This window comes from Somniosus microcephalus, chromosome 3 (assembly GCF_052327205.1).
Source record: "Somniosus microcephalus isolate GS21.2 chromosome 3, FLI_Smic_1.0, whole genome shotgun sequence".
NCBI classification, from domain to species: Eukaryota; Metazoa; Chordata; class Chondrichthyes; order Squaliformes; family Somniosidae; genus Somniosus; species Somniosus microcephalus.
Window position 1 is genome coordinate 182,141,117 of NC_140989.1, and position 23,163 is coordinate 182,164,279.

The window sequence follows — 23,163 nt, forward strand, 5'->3', positions numbered from 1 at the left end:
GGGTATAGCCACAAGCAGGACCACCAGTTACAACCCCCGGGGGAACGGACAGGTGGAAAGAGAGAATGCAACAGTTTGGAAGGCCGCCCTACTAGCCTTAAAGTCTAGGGGCCTTCCGACCTCCCGCTGGCAGGAGGTGCTCCCCGATGCGCTCCACTCGATTCGGTCACTGCTCTGCACTGCCACCAATGCCACTCCTCACGAGAAAATGTTTGTCTTCCCAAGGAAGTCCACATCGGGGACATCGTTACCGCCATGGCTGACGTCCCCAGGGCCGGTACTACTGAGAAGACACGTGAGGGCCAATAAAACGGACCCCCTGGTCGAGAGGGTCGACCTCCTCCACGCCAACCCCCAGTACGCTTACATTGCGTACCCGGACGGGCGGGAGGACACAGTTTCCATACGAGACCTCGCACCCTTGGGGACCGCTGTAACCCACTACGACACAGTCTCCATACGAGACCTCGCACCCTCGGGGACCGCTGTAACCCACTACCCATTACCACCGCCCCCCCCCACGACCCGATATCCAACCCCAGCAGCCGGCTCGCCTTGGACCGTCACCCACGAGGACTACACTCCAGGGCCCCAGCCTACACGGGACGCGACACGGGACGCGACGCCGGAAGCTCCACCACCCCTGCCATCGCCACGTCGATCACAGCGGCAGACAAGACCTCCGGAGAGACTCCAATACACGAACTGTTAAATACACTTCACCCCGCCGGACTCATTTTTAAACAAGGGGTGAATGTGGTAAACCACTGTTATACCTATCTGTATGTGTATGTGTATTCTACTAGGTACAGGTCTGGACATGCCTCGGCTGACTCCTCCCACTATTCCAGGTATATAAGTGACTACCTCCCAGTCCCTTAGTATTCTGGACGGGTCGACCACTCGAGACAAGACCTTCATTCTTCAGTTAATAAAAGCCTAGTTGTTACTCGCTTAACCTCAGTCTTTTGAGTAATTGATGGCGCATCAACCCTCAACTCAGACCCCAGGCCCATCATCAACTCAGACCCCAGGCTGATCATCATCCCAGACCCCAGGCTGACCTTCAACTTAGAACCCAGGCCGAATTTCAACTCAGACCCCAGGCTGAACATCAACTCAGACCCCAGGCTAAACATCAACTCAGACCCCAGGCTGACCATCAACTCAGACCCCAAGCTGACCATCAACTCAGACACCAGGCTGAGCATCAACTCAGACCCCAGGCTGACCAACAACTGGACCCCAGGCTGACCATCAACTCAGACCCCAGGCTGACCATCAGCTCAGATCCCAGGCTCACCATCAACACTGAGCCCAGGCTCACTATCAACTGGACCCCAGGCTGACCATCAACACAGACCCCAGGCACAGCATCAACTGGACCCCAGGCTGACCATCAATTGGACCCCAGGCTGACCATCAAGTCAGGCCCCAGGCTCAGCATCAACTGGACCCCAGGCTGACCATCAACTTGACCCCAGGCTGACCATCAAGTCAGGCCCCAGGCTCAGCATCAACTGGACCCCAGGCTAACCATCGACTGGACCCCAGGCTGACCATCAACTCAGACACCAGGCTCACCATCAACTGGACCCCAGGCTGACCATCAACTCAGACCCCAGGCTGACCATCAACTCAGACCCCAGGCTGACCATCAACCCCGAGCCAGGCACACCATCATCTGGACCCCAGGCTGACCATCAACTCAGACCCCAGGCTGACCATCAACTCAGGCCCCAGGCTCAGCATCAACTGGACCCCAGGCTGACCATCAGCAGGATCCCAGGCTGACCATCAACTCAGACCCCAGGCTGACCATCAACTCAGACCCCAGGCTGACCGTCAACGCAGACCAAAGGCTGACCATCAACTCAGACCCCAGGCTGACCGTCAACTAAGAACCCCAGGCTAACCATCAACTCAGACCCCAAGCTGAAAATCAACTCAGACCCCAGGTTCAGCATCAATTGGACCCCAGGCTGACCATCAGCGGGATCCCAGGCTGACCATCAGCGGGACCCCAGGCTGACCATCAACTCACGCCCCAGGCTCAGCATCAACTGGACCCCAGGCTGACCATCAACTCAGACCCTAGGATCATCATCAGCTGGACGCCAGGCTGACGATCAACTCAGGCACCAGGTTCAGCATCAACTGGACCCCAGGCTGCCCATCAAATGGACCCCAGGCCCACCATCAACACAGACCCCAGGCTAAACTTCAACTCAGACCCCAGGCTGACCATCAACTCAGACCCCAGGCTGATCATCAAATCAGACCCCAGGCTGACCATCAACTCAGACCCCAGGCTGACCATCAACTCAGACCTCAGGCTGATCATCAACTCAGACCCCAGGCTGACCATCAACTCAGACCCCAGGACAATGATCAACACAAACCCCAGGCTGACCATCAACTCAGAACCCAGCCTGACCATCAACTCAGACCCCAGACTCAGCATCAATTGGACCCCAGGCTGACCATCAGCGGGACCCCAGGCTGACCATCAACTCATGCCCCAGGCTCAGCATCAATTGGACCCCAGGCTGACCATCAACTCAGACCCCAGGATCAGCATCAACTGGACCGCAGGATGACCATCAACTGGACCCCAGGCTGACCATCAACTCAGGCCCCAGTCTCAGCATCAACTGGACCCCAGGCTGGCCATCAAGTCAGGCCCCAGGCTCAGCATCAACTGGACCCCAGGCTGACCATCAACTGGACCCCAGGCTGACCATCAACACAGACCCCAAGCTCACCATCAACTGGACCCCAGGCTGACCATCAAGTCAGGCCCCAGGCTCAGCATCAACTCAGACCCCAGGCTGACCATCAACTCAGACCCCAGGCTGACCATCAACCCTGAGCCAGGCACACCATCATCTGGACCCCAGGCTGACCATCAACTCAGACCGCAGGCTGACCATCAACTCAGACCGCAGGCTGACCATCAACTCAGATTGACCATCAACTCAGACCCCAGGCTTATCATCAACTCACACCCCAGACGGATGTTCAGCACAGACCCCAGGGCCACCATCAACACAGATCCCAGGCTGACCTTCAACTCAGACCCCAGGCTGACTATCATCCCAGACCCCAAGCTGACCATCAACACAGAACCCAGGCTGAACTTCAAATTAGAACCCAGGCCCACCATCAATTCAGACCCCAGGCTGACCATCAACTCAGACCACAGGCTGAACATCAACTGGACCCCATGCTGACCATCAACTCAGACCCCAGGCTGACCATCAGTTCAGACACCAGGCTGACCATCAACACTGAGCCCAGGCTCACTATCAACTGGACCCCAGGCTGAACATGAACTCAGGCCCCAGGCTCAGCATCAACTGGACCCCAGGCTCACCTCAACTCAGACCCCAGGTTGACCATCAACTCAGACCCCAGGCTGACCTTCTACTCAGACCGCAGGCTGACCATCAACTGGACCCCAGGCTAACCATCAACTCAGACCCCAGGCTCAGCATCAACTGGACCCCAGGCTGACCATCAACTGGACCCCAGGCTGACCATCAACTGGACCCCAGGCTGACCATCAACACAGACCGCAGGCTCAACATCAACTGGACCCCAGGCTGACCATCAACTCAGACCCCAGGCTGAGCATCAACCCCGAGCCAGGCACACCATCATCTGGACCCCAGGCTGACCATCAACTCAGACCGCAGGCTGACCATCAACTCAGACCTCAGGCTGACCATCAACTCAGACCTAAGGCTGACCGTCAACTCAGGCCCCAGGCTAAGCATCAAATGGACCCCAGACCGATGTTCAACACAGACCCCAGGGCCACCATCAACACAGACCCCAGGCTGACCTTCAACTCAGACCCCAGGCTGACCATCATCCCAGACCCCAAGCTGACCATGAACACAGAACCCAGGCTGAACTTCAAATTAGATCCCAGGCCCACCATCAATTCAGACCCCAGGCTGACTTTCAACTCAGACCCAAGGCTGACCATCAACTCAGACCCCAGGCTGAACATCAACTCAGACCCCAGGCTGAACATCAACTCAGACCCCAGGCTGACCAACAACTGGACCCCATGCTGACCATCAACTCAGGCCCAGGCTCAGCATCAACTGGACCCCAGGCTCACCTCAACTCATAGCCCAGGTTGACCATCAACTCAGACCCCAGGCTGACAATCTACTCAGACCGCAGGCTGACCATCAACTGGACACCAGGCTGACCATCAACTCAGGCCCCAGGCTAAGCATCAACTGGACCCTAGGCTGACCATCAACTGAACCCCAGGTTGACCATCAACTCAGGCCCCAGGCTCAGCATCAACTGGACCCCAGGCTGAACATCATCTGGACCCCAGGCTGACCATCAACTGAGACCCCAGGCTCACCATCAACTGGACCCCAGGCTGACCATCAACTCAGGCCCCAGGCTCTGCATCAACTCAGACACCAGGCTGACCATCTAATCAGACCCCAGGCTGAACATCAACTCAAACCCCAGGCTGACCATCAAACCCGAGCCCAGGCACACCATCAACTGGACCCCAGCCTGACCATCAACTCAGACACCAGGCTCACCATCAACTGGACCCCAGGCTGACCATCAACTCAGAACCCAGACTGACCATCAACCCCGAGCCAGGCACACCATCATCTGGACCCCAGGCTGACCATCAGCTCAGACCCAAGGCTGACCATCAACTCAGACCCCAGGCTGAACATCAACTCAGACCCCAGGCTGAACATCAACTCAGACCCCAGGCTGAACATCAACTCAGACCCCAGGCTGAACATCAACTCAGACCCCAGGCTGACCATCAATTCTGACCCAGGCTGACAATCAACTTAGACCCCAGGCTGACCAACAACTGGACCCCATGCTGACCATCAACTCAGGCCCCAGGCTCAGCATCAACTGGACCCCAGGCTCACCTCAACTCATAGCCCAGGTTGACCATCAACTCAGACCCCAGGCTGACCATCTTCTCAGACCGCAGGCTGACCATCAACTGGACACCAGGCTGACCATCAACTCAGGCCCCAGGCTAAGCATCAACTGGACCCCAGACCGATGTTCAACACAGACCCCAGGGCCACCATGAACACAGACCCCCGGCTGACCTTCAACTCAGACCCCAGGCTGACCATCATCCCAGACCCCAAGCTGACCATGAACACAGAACCCAGGCTGAACTTCAAATTAGATCCCAGGCCCACCATCAATTCAGACCCCAGGCTGACATTCAACTCAGAACCAAGGCTGACCATCAACTCAGACCCCTGACTGATGATCAACTCAGACCGCAGGCTGAACATCAACTCAGACCCCAGGCTGACCATCAATTCTGACCCAGGCTGACCATCAACTCAGACCCCAGGCTGACAATCAACTCAGACCCCAGGCTGACCAACAACTGGACCCCATGCTGACCATCAACTCAGGCCCCAGGCTCAGCATCAACTGGACCCCAGGCTGACCATCATATGAACCCCAGGCTGACCATCAACTGAGACCCCAGGCTCACCATCAACTCAGGCCCCAGGCTCTGCATCAACTCAGACACCAGGCTGACCATCTAATCAGACCCCAGGCTGAACATCAACTCAAACCCCAGGCTGACCATCAAACCCGAGCCCAGGCACACCATCAACTGGACCCCAGGCTGATCATCAACTCATACCCCAGGCTGACCACCTACTGAGACCCCAGCCTGACCATCAACTCAGACACCAGGCTCACCATCAACTGGACCCCAGGCTGACCATCAACTCAGAACCCAGACTGACCATCAACCCCGAGCCAGGCACACCATCATCTGGACCCCAGGCTGACCATCAACTCAGACCCCAGGCTGAACATCAACTCAGACCCCAGGCTGAACATCAACTCAGACCCCAGGCTGAACATCAACTCAGACCCCAGGCTGAACATCAACTCAGACCCCAGGCTGAACAGCAACTCAGACCCCAGGCTGAACAACAACTCAGACCCCAGGCTGACCATCAATTCTGACCCAGGCTGACAATCAACTCAGACCCCAGGCTGACCAACAACTGGACCCCATGCTGACCATCAACTCAGGCCCCAGGCTCAGCATCAACTGGACCCCAGGCTCACCTCAACTCATAGCCCAGGTTGACCATCAACTCAGACCCCAGGCTGACCATCTTCTCAGACCGCAGGCTGACCATCAACTGGACACCAGGCTGACCATCAACTCAGGCCCCATGCTAAGCATCAACTGGACCCCAGACCGATGTTCAACACAGACCCCAGGGCCACCATCAACACAGACCCCCGGCTGACCTTCAACTCAGACCCCAGGCTGACCATCATCCCAGACCCCAAGCTGACCATGAACACAGAACCCAGGCCCACCATCAATTCAGACCCCAGGCTGACATTCAACTCAGAGCCAAGGCTGACCATCAACTCAGACCCCTGACTGATGATCAACTCAGACCGCAGGCTGAACATCAACTCAGACCCCAGGCTGACCATCAGCTCAGACCCAAGGCTGACCATCAACTCAGACCCCAGGCTGAACATCAACTCAGACCCCAGGCTGAACATCAACTCAAACCCCAGGCTGAACATCAGCTCAGACCCCAGGCTGAACATCAACTCAGACCCCAGGCTGACCATCAATTCTGACCCAGGCTGACCATCAACTGGACCCCATGCTGACCATCAACTCAGGCCCCAGGCTCAGCATCAACTGGACCCCAGGCTCACCTCAACTCATAGCCCAGGTTGACCATCAACTCAGACCCCAGGCTGACCATCTACTCAGACCGCAGGCTGACCATCAACTGGACACCAGGCTGACCATCAACTCAGGCCCCAGGCTAAGCATCAACTGAACCCCAGGCTGACCATCAACTCAGGCCCCAGGCTCAGCATCAACTGGACCCCAGGCTGACCATCATCTGGACCCCAGGCTGACCATCAACTGAGACCCCAGGCTCTCCATCAACTGGACCCCAGGCTGACCATCAACTCAGGCCCCAGGCTCTGCATCAACTCAGACACCAGGCTGACCATCTAATCAGACCCCAGGCTGAAAATCAACTCAAACCCCAGGCTGACCATCAAACCCGAGCCCAGGCACACCATCAACTGGACCCCAGGCTGATCATCAACTCATACACCAGGCTGACCACCTACTGAGACCCCAGCCTGACCATCAACTCAGGCCCCAGGCTCAGCATCAACTGGACCCCAGGATGACCATCAACTCAGATGCCAGGTTGACCATCAATTCAGAACCCAGGCTGAACATATAGTCAGAACCCAGGCTGACCATCAACCCAGACCACAGGCTGACCATCAACTCAGACCCCAGTCTGACCATCAACTGGACCCAAGGCTAACCATCAAATCAGACCCCAGGCTGCACATCAACACCGACCCCAGTCCCGCCATCAAATGGACCCCAGGCTCACCATCAACTGGACCCCACGCTGACCATCAACTGGACCCCAGGCTGACCACAAACTCAGACCCCAGGCTGACCACAAACTCAGACCCCAGGCTGACCACAAACTCACACCCCAGGCTGACCATCAAATCAGACCCCTGGCGGACCATCAAATCAGGCTGACCATCAACTGGACCCGAGGCTGACCATCAACTGGACCTCAGGCTGACCATCAACTGGATCCCAGGCTCACCACCAACTCAGACCCCAGACCATTGATCAACTAACACCCCAGGCTGACCAGCAACACACCCCAGGCTGACCTTCAACTGAGACACCAGGCTAACCATCAACTCGAACCCCAGGCTGAACATCAACTCAGACCCCAGGCTGACCATCAACTCAGACCCCAGGCTGACCATCAACTCAGACCCCGGGCTGACCATCAACTCAGACCCCGGGCTGACCATCAACTCAGACCCCAGGCTGAACATCAGCTCAGACCCCAGGCTGACCATCTACTGAGAACCCCGGGCTGACCATCAACTCAGACCCCAGGCTGACCGTCAACTCAGACCCCAGGCTGACCATCAACTCAGACCCCGGGCTGACCGTCAACTCAGACCCCGGGCTGACCATCAACTCAGACCCCGGGCTGACCATCAACTCAGACCCCGGGCTGACCATCAACTCAGACCCCGGGCTGACCATCAACTCAGACCCCGGGCTGACCATCAACTCAGACCCCAAGCTGACCATCAACTCAGACCCCAGGCTGACCATAAACTCACACCGCAGGCTAACCATCAACACAGACCCCAGGCTCACTACCAACTCAGACCCCAGGCTGACCATCAACTGGAACTCAGGTTGACCATCAGCACAGACACCAGGCTAACCATCAACTCAGACCCCATGTTAACCTCAACTAAGACCCGAGGCTGTCCATCAACTGGACCCAAGGCTCACCATCAACACAGACCCCAGGCTGACCATCAACTCAGACCCCAGGCTGACCATCAACTCAGACCCCAGGCTCAGCATCAACTGGACCCCAGGCTGACCATCAACTGGACCCCAGACTGACCATCAACTCTGGCCCCAAGCTGACCATCAATTCTGGCCCCAGGCTGACCATCATCTCAGACCCGAGGCCCACCATCAACCCAGACCACATGCTGACCATCAACTCAGACCCCAGGCTGACCATCAACTCAGATCCCAGGCGGCCCATCAACTCTGACCCCAGTCCCACCATCGAATGGACCCCAGGCTGACTATCAACTGGACCCCAGGCTGACCATCAACTCAGACCCCAGGCTGACCATCAACTCAGACCAAAGGCCCACCATCAACTCAGGCCCCAGGCTGAACATCAACTCAGACCCCAGGCTGACCATGAACTGGACCCCAGGCTGACCATTAACTCAGATCCCAGGCTGACCATCAACTGAGACCCCAGGCTGACCATCAACTCAGACCCCAGGCTGACCATAAACTGGACCCCAGGCTGAGCATCAACACAGACACAAGGCTGACCATCAACTGGATCCCAGGCTCACCATCAACTCAGACCCCAGTCCAATGATCAATTCAGACCCCAGGTAGACCATCAGCACAGACCCTAGACTGACCATCAACTCAGATCCCATGTTAACCTCAATTAAGACCAGAGGCTGTCCATCAACTGGACCCCAGGCTCACCATCAACTCTGACCCCAGGTTGACCATCAACTCAGACCACATGCTGAACATCAACACACATCCGAGGCTGACCACCTACTCAAACCCCAGGCAGACGATCAACCCAGACCCCAGGCTGACCATCAACTCAGGCCACAGGCTCAGCATCAACTGGACCCCAGGCTGACCATCAACTCAGACCGCAGGCTGACCATCAACTCAGGATCCAGGTTCAGCATCAACTGGACCCCAGGCTGACCATCAACTCAGGCACCAGGCTCAGCATCAACTGGACCGCAGGCTGACCATCAACTGGACCACAGGCTGACCATCAACTCAGACCCAGGCTCACCATCAACGCACTCCCCAGGCTGACCATCAACGCAGTCCCCAGGCTGACCAGCAACTGGATCCCAGGCTCACCATCAACTCAGACCCCAGTCCAATGATCAACTCAGACCCCAGGTTGACCATCAACGCAGACCCCATGCTAACCTAAACTAAGACCCAAGGCTGTCCATCAACTGGACCCCAGGCTCACCATCAACACAGACCCCAGGTTGACCATCAACTCAGACCCCAGGCTGACCATCAACTCAGGCCCCAGGCTCAGCATCAACTGGACCCCAGGCTGACCATCAACTGGACCCCACGCTGACCATCAACTCACGCCCCAGGCTCAGCATCAACTGGACCCCAGGCTGACCATCAAATGGACCCCAGACTGACCCTCAACTCTGGGCCCAGGCTCAGCATCAATTCAGACCCCAGGCTGACCATCAACTCAGACCCCAGGCTGACCATCAACCCCAAGCCCAGGCACACCATCAACTGGGCCCCAGGCTGACCATCAACTCAGACCCCAGGCTCAGCATCAACTGGGCTCCAGGCTGACCATCAACTCATACCATAGGTTGACCATCAACTGGTCCCGAGGCTGACCATCATCTCAGACCCTGGGCCCACCATCAACCCAGACCACATGCTGACCATCAATTAAGACCACAGGCTGACTATCAACTGGACCCCAGGCTGACCATCAACTCAGACCCCAGGCTGCACATCAACTCCGACCCCAGTCCCACCATCAAATGGACCCCAGGCTGACCATCAACTGGACCCCAGGCTGCCCATAAACTCAGACCCCAGGCTGACCATAAGGCAGATCCCAGGCTGACCATCAACTCAGACCCCAAGCTGACCATCAACTCAGACCCCAGGCTGACCATCAATTCAGAACCCAGGCTGACCATCACCTCAGGCACCAGGCTGACCATGAACTCTGACACCAGGCTGACTGTCAACTCAGAACCCGGGCTGACCATCTAATCAGACCCCAGGCCAAAGTTCAACTCAGACCCCAGGCTGAATATCAACACACACCCGAGGCTGACCACCTACTCAGACCCGAGGCTGACCATCAAATCAGGCCAAAGGCCCACCATCAACTCAGACCAAAGGTCCGCCATCAAATCAGGCCCCAGGCTCAGCATCAACTGGACCCCAGGATGAACATCAACTCAGACCCCAGGCTGACCATCAACTCAGACCCCAGGCTGACCATCAACTCAGACCCAAGGCTGACCATCAACTCAGACCCAAGGCTGACCATCAACTGGACCCCAGGCTGACCATCAACTCAGACCTCAGGCTGACCATAAACTCACACCACAGGCTAACCATCAACACAGACCCCAGGTTGACCATCAACTCAGACCCGAGGCTGACCATCTACTCAGACTGCAGGCTGACCATCAACTCAGGATCCAGGCTCAGCATCAACTCAGACCCCAGGCTCAGCATCAACTCAGAGCCAAGGCTGACCATCAACTCCAACCCCAGGCTGACCATCAAACCCAAGCCCAGGCACACCATCAACTGGACGCCAGGCTGACCACCTACTCAGACCCCAGGCAGACCATCAACTCAGACCCCAGGCTGACCATCAACTCAGGCCCCAGGCTGACCATCAACTCAGGCCCCAGGCTCAGCATCAACTGGACCCCAGGATGACCATCAACACAGACGCCAGGCTGACCATCAATTTAGAAGCCAGGCTGAACATGTAGTCTGAACCAGGCTGACCATCAACTCAGCCCCCAGGCTGACCATCAACTCAGACCCCAGGCTGACCATCAACTCAGACCAAAGGCCCACCATCAACTCAGACCCCAGGCTGACCATCAATTCAGACCCCAGGCTGACCTTCAACTCAGACTCCAGGCTGAACATCACCTCAGACCCCAGGCTGACCATAAAATCAGACCCCAGGCTGACCAACAACTCAGATCCCAGGGTCACCACCAACTGGACCCCAGGCTGACCATCAACTCTGGCCCCAGGCTCACCATCAACTGGACCCCAGGCTGGCCATCAACTGGACCCCAGGCTGGCCATCAACTCTGGCCCCAGGCTCACCATCAACTGGACCCCAGGCTGGCCATCAACTGGACCCCAGGCTGGCCATCAACTCAGAACTTAGGCCCGCCATCAACTCAGAACCCAGGCTGAGCTTGAACTCAGACCCCAGGCTGGCCATCAATTCAGAGCCCAGGCTGACCAACAATTCAGACCCCAGGCTGACCATCAACTGGACCACAGGCTGACCATTAACTCAGACCCTAGGCTGACCATCAACTCAGACCCCAGGCTGACCATCTACTCAGACCTCAGGCTGACCATCAACTCAGCCGTCAGGATGACCATCAACTCTGACCCCAGGATGACCATCAACTCTGACCCCAGGCTGACCATCAACTCAGACCCCAGGCTGACCATCGACTCAGACCACAGGCTCACCGTCAACTCAGACCCCAGGGTGACTGTCAACTCAGACCCCAGGGTGACCGTCAACCCCGAGCCCAGGCTCACCATCAAATGGACCCCAGGCTGACCATCAACTCAGACCCCAGGCTGAACATCAACTCAGACCCCAGGCTGAACATCAACTCAGACCCCAGGATGAACATCAACACACACCCCAGGCTGGCCATCTACTCAGACCCCAGGCTGACCGTCAACTGGACACCAGGCTGACCATCAACTCAGATCCCAGGTTGACCATCAACTCAAAACCCAGGCTGACCATCAATTCAGGCCCCAGGCTCACCACCAACTGGACCCCAGGCTGGCCATCAACTGTACCTCAGGCTGACCTTCAACTCAGAACCCAGGCCCGCCATCAACTCAGACCCCAGGCTGACCTTGAACTCAGACCCCAGGCTGACCATCAATTCAGACACAAGTCCCACCTTCAACTCAGACTCCGGGCTGACCATCAACTCAGACCCCAGGCTGACCATCAAATGGACCACAGGCAGACCATTAACTCAGACCCTAGGCTAACCATCAACTCAGACCCCAGGCTGACCATCAACTCAGTCCCCAGGCTCAGCATCAACTGGGCCCCAGGCCCACCATCAACTGGACTCCAGGCTGACCATCAATTCAGACCACAGGCTCACCATCATCTCAGATCACAGGCCCACCCTCAACCCAGACCACAGGCTGACCATCAACTCAGAGCCCAGGCTGACAATCAACTGGACCCCAGGCTGACCACAAACTCAGACCCCAGGCTGACCATAAACGCAGACCCCAGGCTGACCACAAACTCAGACCCCAGGCTGACCACAAACTCAGACCCCAGGCTGACCATCAACTGGACCCCAGACTGACCATCAACTCAGACCAAAGGCTGACCATCAACTGGACCACAGGCTGACCATCAACTGGACCCCAGGCTGACCATCAACTGTTTCCCAGGTTCACCATCAACTCAGACCCAAGGCCAATGTTCAACTCAGACCCCAGGCTGAACATCAACACACACCCCAGGCTGACCACCTACTCAGACCCCAGGCAGACCATCAACTCAGACCCCAGGCTGACCATCAACACAGACCCCAGGCTGACCATCAATTCAGAACCCAGGCTGAACATCTACACAGAACCCAGGCTGACCATCAACTCAGAACCCAGGTTGACCATCAATTCAGAACCCAGGCTGAACATCTACTCAGAACCCAGGCTGACCATCAACTCAGACCTCAGGCTGACCATCAACTCAGACAACAAGCTGACCATCAACTCAGTCCCCAGGCTGACCATCAACTGGACCCCAGGCTGACCATTAACTCAGACCCCATGCCCACCTTCAACTCAGACTCCAGGCTCACCATCATTTCAGACCCCAGGCTGACCATCAACTGGACCCCAAGCTGACCATCAACTCAGAACCCAGGCTGATCATCAACTCAGAAGCCAGGCTGACTATCAACTCAGAAGCCAGGCTGACCATCAACTCAGACCCCGAGCTGACCATCAACTCAGACCCCAGGTTGAACATCAATTCAGACCCCTGGCTGACCATGAACTGGAACCCAGGCTGACCATCAACTCAGACCCCAGGCTTACCATAAACTCAGACCCCAGGCTGCCCATCAACACAGACCCCAGGCTGACCATCAATTCAGAACCCAGGCTGAACATCTACACAGAACCCAGGCTGACCATCAACTCAGAACCCAGGTTGACCATCAATTCAGAACCCAGGCTGAACATCTACTCAGAACCCAGGCTGACCATCAACTCAGACCTCAGGCTGACCATCAACTCAGACAACAAGCTGACCATCAACTCAGTCCCCAGGCTGACCATCAACTGGACCCCAGGCTGACCGTCAACTCTGACCCCAGGCTGACCGTCAACTCAGACCCCAGGCTCACCACCAACTGGACCCCAGGCTGACCATCAACTCAGGCCCCAGGCTCAGCATCAACTGGGCCCCAGGCCCAGCATCAACTGGACCCCAGGCTGACCTTCAACTCAGAACCCAGGCCCACCATCTACTCAGACCCCAGGCTGACCTTGAACTCAGAACCCAGGCTGACCATCAATTCAGACCCCATGCCCACCTTCAACTCAGAACCCAGGCTGATCACCAACTCAGAAGCCAGGCTGACTATCAACTCAGAAGCCAGGCTGACCATCAACACAGAAGCCAGGCTGACCATCAACTCAGGCCCCGAGCTGACCATCAACTCAGACCCCAGGTTGAACATCAATTCAGACCCCTGGCTGACTATGAACTGGACCCCAGGCTGACCATCAACTCAGACCCCAGGCTTACCATAAACTCAGACCCCAAGCTAACCATCAACACAGACCCCAGGCTCACCATCAACTGGACCCCAAGCGGACAATCAACTGGACCCCAGGCTGAATATCAACTGGGCCCCAGGCTGACCAACAACTCAGATCCCAGGCTCACCATCAACTGGACCCCAGGCTGACCATCAACTGGACCCCAGGCTGACCATCAACTGGACCCCAGCCTCACCATCAACTCAGTCCCCAGTCCAATGCTCAAGTCAGACCCCAGCCTGACCATCAACACAGACCCCAGGCTGACCATCAACTGGACCCCAGGCTGACCATCAACTCAGGCCCCAGGCTCAGCATCAACTGGACCCCAGGCTGACCATCAACTGGAACCCAGGCTGAACATCAACTCAGGCCCCTGGCTCAGCATCAACTCAGACCCCAGGCTGACCATCAACTCAGACCCCAGGCTGACCATCAACTCAGACCCCAGGCTGACCATCAACTCAGACCCCGGCTGACCATCAACTTAGACACGAGGCTGACCATCAACTCAGAACCCAGGCTGACCATCTACTCAGACCCCAGGCTGCCATCAACTGGACCCCAGTCTGACCATCAACTCAGGCCCCAGGCTCAGCATCAACTGGACCCCAGGCTGACCATTAACTCAGACCATAGTTTGACCATCAACTGGTCCTGAGGCTGACCATCCACTCAGACCCCAAGCTGACCATCAACTCAGACCCCAGACCAATGATCCACTCAGACCCCAGGCTGAACATCAACACACACCCCAGGCTGACCATTTACTCAGACCCCAAGCTGACCATCAACTGGACCCCAGGCTGACCTTCAACGCAGTCCTCAGGCTCAGCATCAACTAGACCACAGGCTGACCATCAACTCAGGCAGCAGGCTCACCATCACCATCAACTGGGCCCCAGGCTGGCCATCAACTGGATCCCAGGCTGACCATCAAATCAGACCCCATGCTCACCAAAAACTGGACCCCAGGCTGACCGTCAACTAGACCCCAGGCTGACCATCAACTCAGGTCCCAGGCTCAGCATCAACTGGGCCCCAGGCCCACCATCAACTGGACCCCAGGCAGACCTTCAACTCTGAAGCCAGGCCTGCCATCAACTCAGACCCCAGGCTGACCATCTATTCAGACCCTAGGCCCACCTTCAACTCAAACTCCAGGCTGACCATCAACTCAGACCCTGGGCTGCCCATCAACTGGACCCCATGCTGACCATTAACTCAGAAGCCAGGCTTGCCCATCAACTCAGACCACAGGCTGACCATCAACTCAGACCCCAGGCTGACCATCAACTCAGACCCCAGACTGACCATCAACTCAGACCCCAGGCTGACCATCAACTCAAACCCCAGGTTGACCATCAACTCAGACCCCAGGCTGAACATCAAATCAGACCAAAGGCCCACCATCAACTCAGACCCCAGGCTCACCATCAACACAGACCCAGGCTCACCTTCAACTCAGACCCCAGGCTGACCATCAACTGGACCCCAGGCTGACCATCAACTCAGATGCCAGGCTGACCATCAACTGCTCCCCAAGCTGACCATCAACTGGATCCCAAGCTGACCATCAACTCAGACCCCAGACCAATGATCAACTCAGACTCCAGGCTGACCATCATCTCAGACCCCAGGCTGACCATCAACTCAGCCCCCATGCTGACCATCAACTCTGACACCAGGCTGACCGTCAACTCAGACCCCAGGCTGACCGTCAACTCAGACCCCAGGCAGACCGTCAACTCAGACCACAGGCTCACCATCAACTCAGACCCCAGGGTGACTGTCAACTCAGACCCCAGGGTGACCGTCAACCCCGAGCCCAGGCTCACCATCAAATGGACCCCAGGCTGACCATCAACTCTGACCCCAGGCTGAACATCAACACACACCCCAGACTGACCATCTACTCAGACCTCAGGCTCAGCATCAACTGGACCCCAGGCTGACCATCAACTCAGACCCCAGGCTCACCATCAACTGAACCCCAGGCTGACCATCAACTCAGGCCCCAGGCTGACCATCAACTGGACCCCAGGCTGACCATCAACTCAGACCCCAGGCTCACCACCAACTGGACCCCAAGCTGGCCATCAACTCAGGCCCCAGGCACAGCATCAACTGGGCCCCAGGCCCACCATCAACTGGACCCCAGGCTGACCTTGAACTCAGACCCCAGGCCCACCTTCAACTCAGACTTCTGGCTGACCATCAACTCAGACCCCAGGCTGACCATCAACTGGACCCCAGGCTGACCATTAACTCAGACCCTAGGCTGACCATCAACTCAGACACCAGGCTCACCATCATCTCAGACCCCAGACTGACTGTCAACTGGACCCCAAGCTGACCGTCTACTCAGAACCCAGGCTGACAATCAACTCAGAAGCCAGGCTGACCATCAACTCAGACCCTGGGCTGACCATCAACTGGACCCCAGGCTGACCATTAACTCACACCCAAGGCTGACCATCAACTGGGCCCCAGGCTGACCAACAACTCAGATCCCAGGCTCAGCATCAACTCAGACCCCGACCAATGATCCACTCAGACCCCACACTTAACATCAACACACACCCTGGGCTGACCATCAACTCAGAACCCAGGCTGACCATCAACTCAGGCCCCAGGCTCAGCATAAACTGGACGCCAGGCTGACCATCAACTGGACCCCAGGCTGACCATCAACTCAGACCCTAGGCTCAGCATCAACTGGACCCCAGGCTGACCATTAACTCAGACCATAGTTTGACCATCAACTGGTCCTGAGGCTGACCATCCACTCAGACCCCAAGCTGACCATCAACTCAGACCCCAGACCAATGATCCACTCAGACCCCAGGCTGAACATCAACACACACCCCAGGCTGACCATTTACTCAGACCCCAAGCTGACCATCAACTGGACCCCAGGCTGACCTTCAACGCAGTCCTCAGGCTCAGCATCAACTAGACCACAGGCTGACCATCAACTCAGGCAGCAGGCTCACCATCACCATCAACTGGGCCCCAGGCTGGCCATCAACTGGATCCCAGGCTGACCATCAAATCAGACCCCATGCTCACCAAAAACTGGACCCCAGGCTGACCGTCAACTAGACCCCAGGCTGACCATCAACTCAGGTCCCAGGCTCAGCATCAACTGGGCCCCAGGCCCACCATCAACTGGACCCCAGGCAGACCTTCAACTCTGAAGCCAGGCCTGCCATCAACTCAGACCCCAGGCTGACCATCTATTCAGACCCTAGGCCCACCTTCAACTCAAACTCCAGGCTGACCATCAACTCAGACCCTGGGCTGCCCATCAACTGGACCCCATGCTGACCATTAACTCAGAAGCCAGGCTTGCCCATCAACTCAGACCACAGGCTGACCATCAACTCAGACCCCAGGCTGACCATCAACTCAGACCCCAGACTGACCATCAACTCAGACCCCAGGCTGACCATCAACTCAAACCCCAGGTTGACCATCAACTCAGACCCCAGGCTGAACATCAAATCAGACCAAAGGCCCACCATCAACTCAGACCCCAGGCTCACCATCAACACAGACCCAGGCTCACCTTCAACTCAGACCCCAGGCTGACCATCAACTGGACCCCAGGCTGACCATCAACTCAGATGCCAGGCTGACCATCAACTGCTCCCCAAGCTGACCATCAACTGGATCCCAAGCTGACCATCAACTCAGACCCCAGACCAATGATCAACTCAGACTCCAGGCTGACCATCATCTCAGACCCCAGGCTGACCATCAACTCAGCCCCCATGCTGACCATCAACTCTGACACCAGGCTGACCGTCAACTCAGACCCCAGGCTGACCGTCAACTCAGACCCCAGGCAGACCGTCAACTCAGACCACAGGCTCACCATCAACTCAGACCCCAGGGTGACTGTCAACTCAGACCCCAGGGTGACCGTCAACCCCGAGCCCAGGCTCACCATCAAATGGACCCCAGGCTGACCATCAACTCTGACCCCAGGCTGAACATCAACACACACCCCAGACTGACCATCTACTCAGACCTCAGGCTCAGCATCAACTGGACCCCAGGCTGACCATCAACTCAGACCCCAGGCTCACCATCAACTGAACCCCAGGCTGACCATCAACTCAGGCCCCAGGCTGACCATCAACTGGACCCCAGGCTGACCATCAACTCAGACCCCAGGCTCACCACCAACTGGACCCCAAGCTGGCCATCAACTCAGGCCCCAGGCACAGCATCAACTGGGCCCCAGGCCCACCATCAACTGGACCCCAGGCTGACCTTGAACTCAGACCCCAGGCCCACCTTCAACTCAGACTTCTGGCTGACCATCAACTCAGACCCCAGGCTGACCATCAACTGGACCCCAGGCTGACCATTAACTCAGACCCTAGGCTGACCATCAACTCAGACACCAGGCTCACCATCATCTCAGACCCCAGACTGACTGTCAACTGGACCCCAAGCTGACCGTCTACTCAGAACCCAGGCTGACAATCAACTCAGAAGCCAGGCTGACCATCAACTCAGACCCTGGGCTGACCATCAACTGGACCCCAGGCTGACCATTAACTCACACCCAAGGCTGACCATCAACTGGGCCCCAGGCTGACCAACAACTCAGATCCCAGGCTCAGCATCAACTCAGACCCCGACCAATGATCCACTCAGACCCCACACTTAACATCAACACACACCCTGGGCTGACCATCAACTCAGAACCCAGGCTGACCATCAACTCAGGCCCCAGGCTCAGCATAAACTGGACGCCAGGCTGACCATCAACTGGACCCCAGGCTGACCATCAACTCAGACCCTAGGCTCAGCATCAACTGGACCCCAGGATGACCATCAACTCAGAACCCAGGCTGAACATGTAGTCTGAACCCAGGCTGACCATCAACCCAGACCACAGGCTGACCATCAACTCAGGCCCCAGTCTGACCATCAACTGGACCCAAGGCTGACCATCAAATCAGACCCCAGGCTGCCCATCAACTCCGACCCGAGTCCCACCATCAAATGTACCCCAGGCTCACCATCAACTGGACCCCAGGCTGACCATCAACTGGACCCCAGGCTGACCATAAACTCAAACCCCAGGCTTACCACAAACTCAGACCCCAGGTTGACCATCAAATCAGACCCCTGGTGGACAATCAACTCAGCCCCAGGCTGACCATCAACTGGACCCCAGGTTGACCATCAACTCAGACCAAAGGCTGACCATCAACTGGACCCCAGGCTGACCATCAATTCAGACTATAGCGTGACCATCAAGTCCAAAGATGTGCGGGTTAGGTTGATTGGCTATGATAAATTGACCCTTAGTGTTAGGGGGATTAAATACGTGGGGTTACGGGGATAGAGTGGGATATGTGTTGGTGTAGGGGTTACGGGGATCGGGTGGGATATGTGTCGGTGCAGGCTCGATGGGCCGAAATGGCCTCTATCTGCACTGTGGGGTTTCTGTGTGATTCTGTGTTTCTGTGTGTGAACCAGAGGCTGTCCATCAACTCAGACATCAGGCTGATCATCAACTCAGCCCCCAGGCTGACCATCAACTGGACCCCAGGCTGACCATCAACTCAGACTATAGCATGACCATCAACTGAACCAGAGGCTGACCATCAACTCAGATATCAGGCTGATCATCAACTCAGACCCCAGGCTGACCATCAACTCAGACCCCAGGCTGACCATCAACTCAGACCCCAGGCTGACCATCAACTCAGACCCCAGGCTGACCATCAACTCAGACCCCAGGCTGACCATCAACTCAGACCCCAGGCTGACCATCAACTCAGACCCCAGGCTGACCGTCAACTGGACCCCAGGCTGACCATCAACTGGGCCCCAGGCTGACCATCAACTGGGCCCCAGGCTGACCAACAACTCAGATCCCAGGCTCAGCATCAACTCAGACCCCGACCAATGATCAACTCAGACCCCACACTTAACATCAACACACACCCTGGGCTGACCATCAACTCAGAACCCAGGCTGACCATCAACTCAGGCCCCAGGCTCAGCATCAACTGGACCCCAGGCTGACCATCAACTCAGACCCTAGGCTCAGCATCAACTGGACCCCAGGATGACCATCAACTCAGAACCCAGGCTCAGCATCAACTGGACCCCAGGATGACCATCAACTCAGAACCCAGGCTGAACATGTAGTCTGAACCCAGGCTGACCATCAACCCAGACCACAGGCTGACCATCAACTCAGACCCCAGTCTGACCATCAACTGGACCCAAGGCTGACCATCAAATCAGACCCCAGGCTGCCCATCAACTCCGACCCGAGTCCCACCATCAAATGGACCCCAGGCTGACCATCAACTGGACCCCAGGCTGACCATCAACTGGACCCCAGGCTGACCATCAACTCTGGCCCCAAGCTCACCATCAACTGGACCCCAGGCTGGCCATCAACTGTACCGCAGGCTGACCTTCAACTCAGAACCCAGGCCCGCCATCAACTCAGACCCCAGGCTGACCTTGAACTCAGACCCCAGGCTGACCATCAATTCAGACACAAGTCCCACCTTCAACTCAGACTCCGGGCTGACCATCAACTCAGACCCCAGGCTGACCATCAAATGGACCACAGGCTGACCATTAACTCAGACCCTAGGCTGACCATCAACTCAGACCCCAGGCTGACCATCAACTCAGTCCCCAGGCTCAGCATCAACTGGGCCCCAGGCCCACCATCAACTGGACTCCAGGCTGACCATCAATTCAGACCACAGGCTCACCATCATCTCAGGCCACAGGCCTACCCTCAACCCAGACCGCAGGCTGACCATCAACTCAGGCCCCAGGCTGACAATCAACTGGACCCTAGGCTGACCATCAACTCAGAGCCCAGGCTGACCATAAACGCAGACCCCAGGCTGACCACAAACGCAGACCCCAGGCTGACCACAAACTCAGACCCCAGGCTGACCACAAACTCAGACCCCAGGCTGACCATCAACTGGACCCCAGACTGACCATCAACTCAGACCAAAGGCTGACCATCAACTGGACCACAGGCTGACCATCAACTGGACCCCAGGCTGACCATCAACTGTTTCCCAGGTTCACCATCAACTCAGACCCAAGACCAATGTTCAACTCAGACCCCAGGCTGAACATCAACACACACCCCAGGCTGACCACCTACTCAGACCCCAGGCAGACCATCAACTCAGACCCCAGGCTGACCATCAACACAGACTCCAGGCTGACCATCAATTCAGAACCCAGGCTGAACATCTACACAGAACCCAGGCTGACCATCAACTCAGAACCCAGGTTGACCATCAATTCAGAACCCAGGCTGAACATCTACTCAGAACCCAGGCTGACCATCAACTCAGACCTCAGGCTGACCGTCAACTCAGACCCCAGGCTGACCGTCAACTCAGGCCCCAGGCTGACCATGAACCCTGAGCCCAGGCTCACCATCAACTGGACCCCAGGCTGATCATCAACTGGACCCCACGCTGGCCATCAACTGGACCCCAGGCTGACCATCAACTCAGGCCCCAGGCTCAGCATCAACTGGGCCCCAGGCCCAGCATCAACTGGACCCCAGGCTGACCTTCAACTCAGAACCCAGGCCCACCATCTACTCAGACCCCAGGCTGACCTTGAACTCAGAACCCAGGCTGACCATCAATTCAGACCCCATGCCCACCTTCAACTCAGCCTCCAGCCTGACCATCAACTCAGACCCTGGGCTGACTATCAACTGGACCCCAGGCTGACCATTAACTCAGACCCCATGCCCACCTTCAACTCAGACTCCAGGCTCACCATCATTTCAGTCCCCAGGCTGACCATCAACTGGACCCCAAGCTGACCATCAACTCAGAACCCAGGCTGATCATCAACTCAGAAGCCAGGCTGACTATCAACTCAGAAGCCAGGCTGACCATCAACTCAGACCCCGAGCTGACCATCAACTCAGACCCCAGGTTGAACATCAATTCAGACCCCTGGCTGACCATGAACTGGACCCCAGGCTGACCATCAACTCAGACCCCAGGCTTACCATAAACTCAGACCCCAAGCTAACCATCAACACAGACCCCAGGCTCACCATCAACTGGACCCCAGGCGGACAATCAACTGGACCCCAGGCTGACCATCAACTGGACCCCAGCCTCACCATCAACTCAGTCCCCAGTCCAATGCTCAACTCAGACCCCAGCCTGACCATCAACACAGACCCCAGGCTGACCATCAACTGGACCCCAGGCTGACCATCAACTCAGGCCCCAGGCTCAGCATCAACTGGACCCCAGGCTGACCATCAACTGGAACCCAGGCTGAACATCAACTCAGACCCCGGCTGACCATCAACTTAGACACCAGGCTGACCATCAACTCAGAACCCAGGCTGACCATCTACTCAGACCCCAGGCTGCCATCAACTGGACCCCAGTCTGACCATCAACTCAGGCCCCAGGCTCAGCATCAACTGGACCCCAGGCTGACCATTAACTCAGACCATAGTTTGACCATCAACTGGTCCTGAGGCTGACCATCCACTCAGACCCCAAGCTGACCATCAACTCAGACCCCAGACCAATGATCAACTCAGACCCCAGGCTGAACATCAACACACACCCCAGGCTGACCATTTACTCAGACCCCAAGCTGACCATCAACTGGACCCCAGGCTGACCTTCAACACAAGCCTCAGGCTCAGCATCAACTAGACCACAGGCTGACCATCAACTCAGGCAGCAGGCTCACCATCACCATCAACTGGGCCCCAGGCTGACCATCAAATCAGACCCCATGCTCACCAAAAACTGGACCCCAGGCTGACCATCAACTAGACCCCAGGCTGACCATCAACTCAGGTCCCAGGCTCAGCATCAACTGGGCCCCAAGCCCACCATCAACTGGAC

At 56.8% G+C, this 23,163-nt stretch overlaps 1 protein-coding gene across 1 annotated transcript in view; it reads right to left on the bottom strand.

Annotated features, from left to right (window-relative positions):
• LOC147121615 (solute carrier family 22 member 2-like) overlaps positions 1-23,163 on the bottom strand; it is a 215,305-nt gene that overhangs the window by 59,555 nt on the left and 132,587 nt on the right. The window lies entirely within an intron of this gene.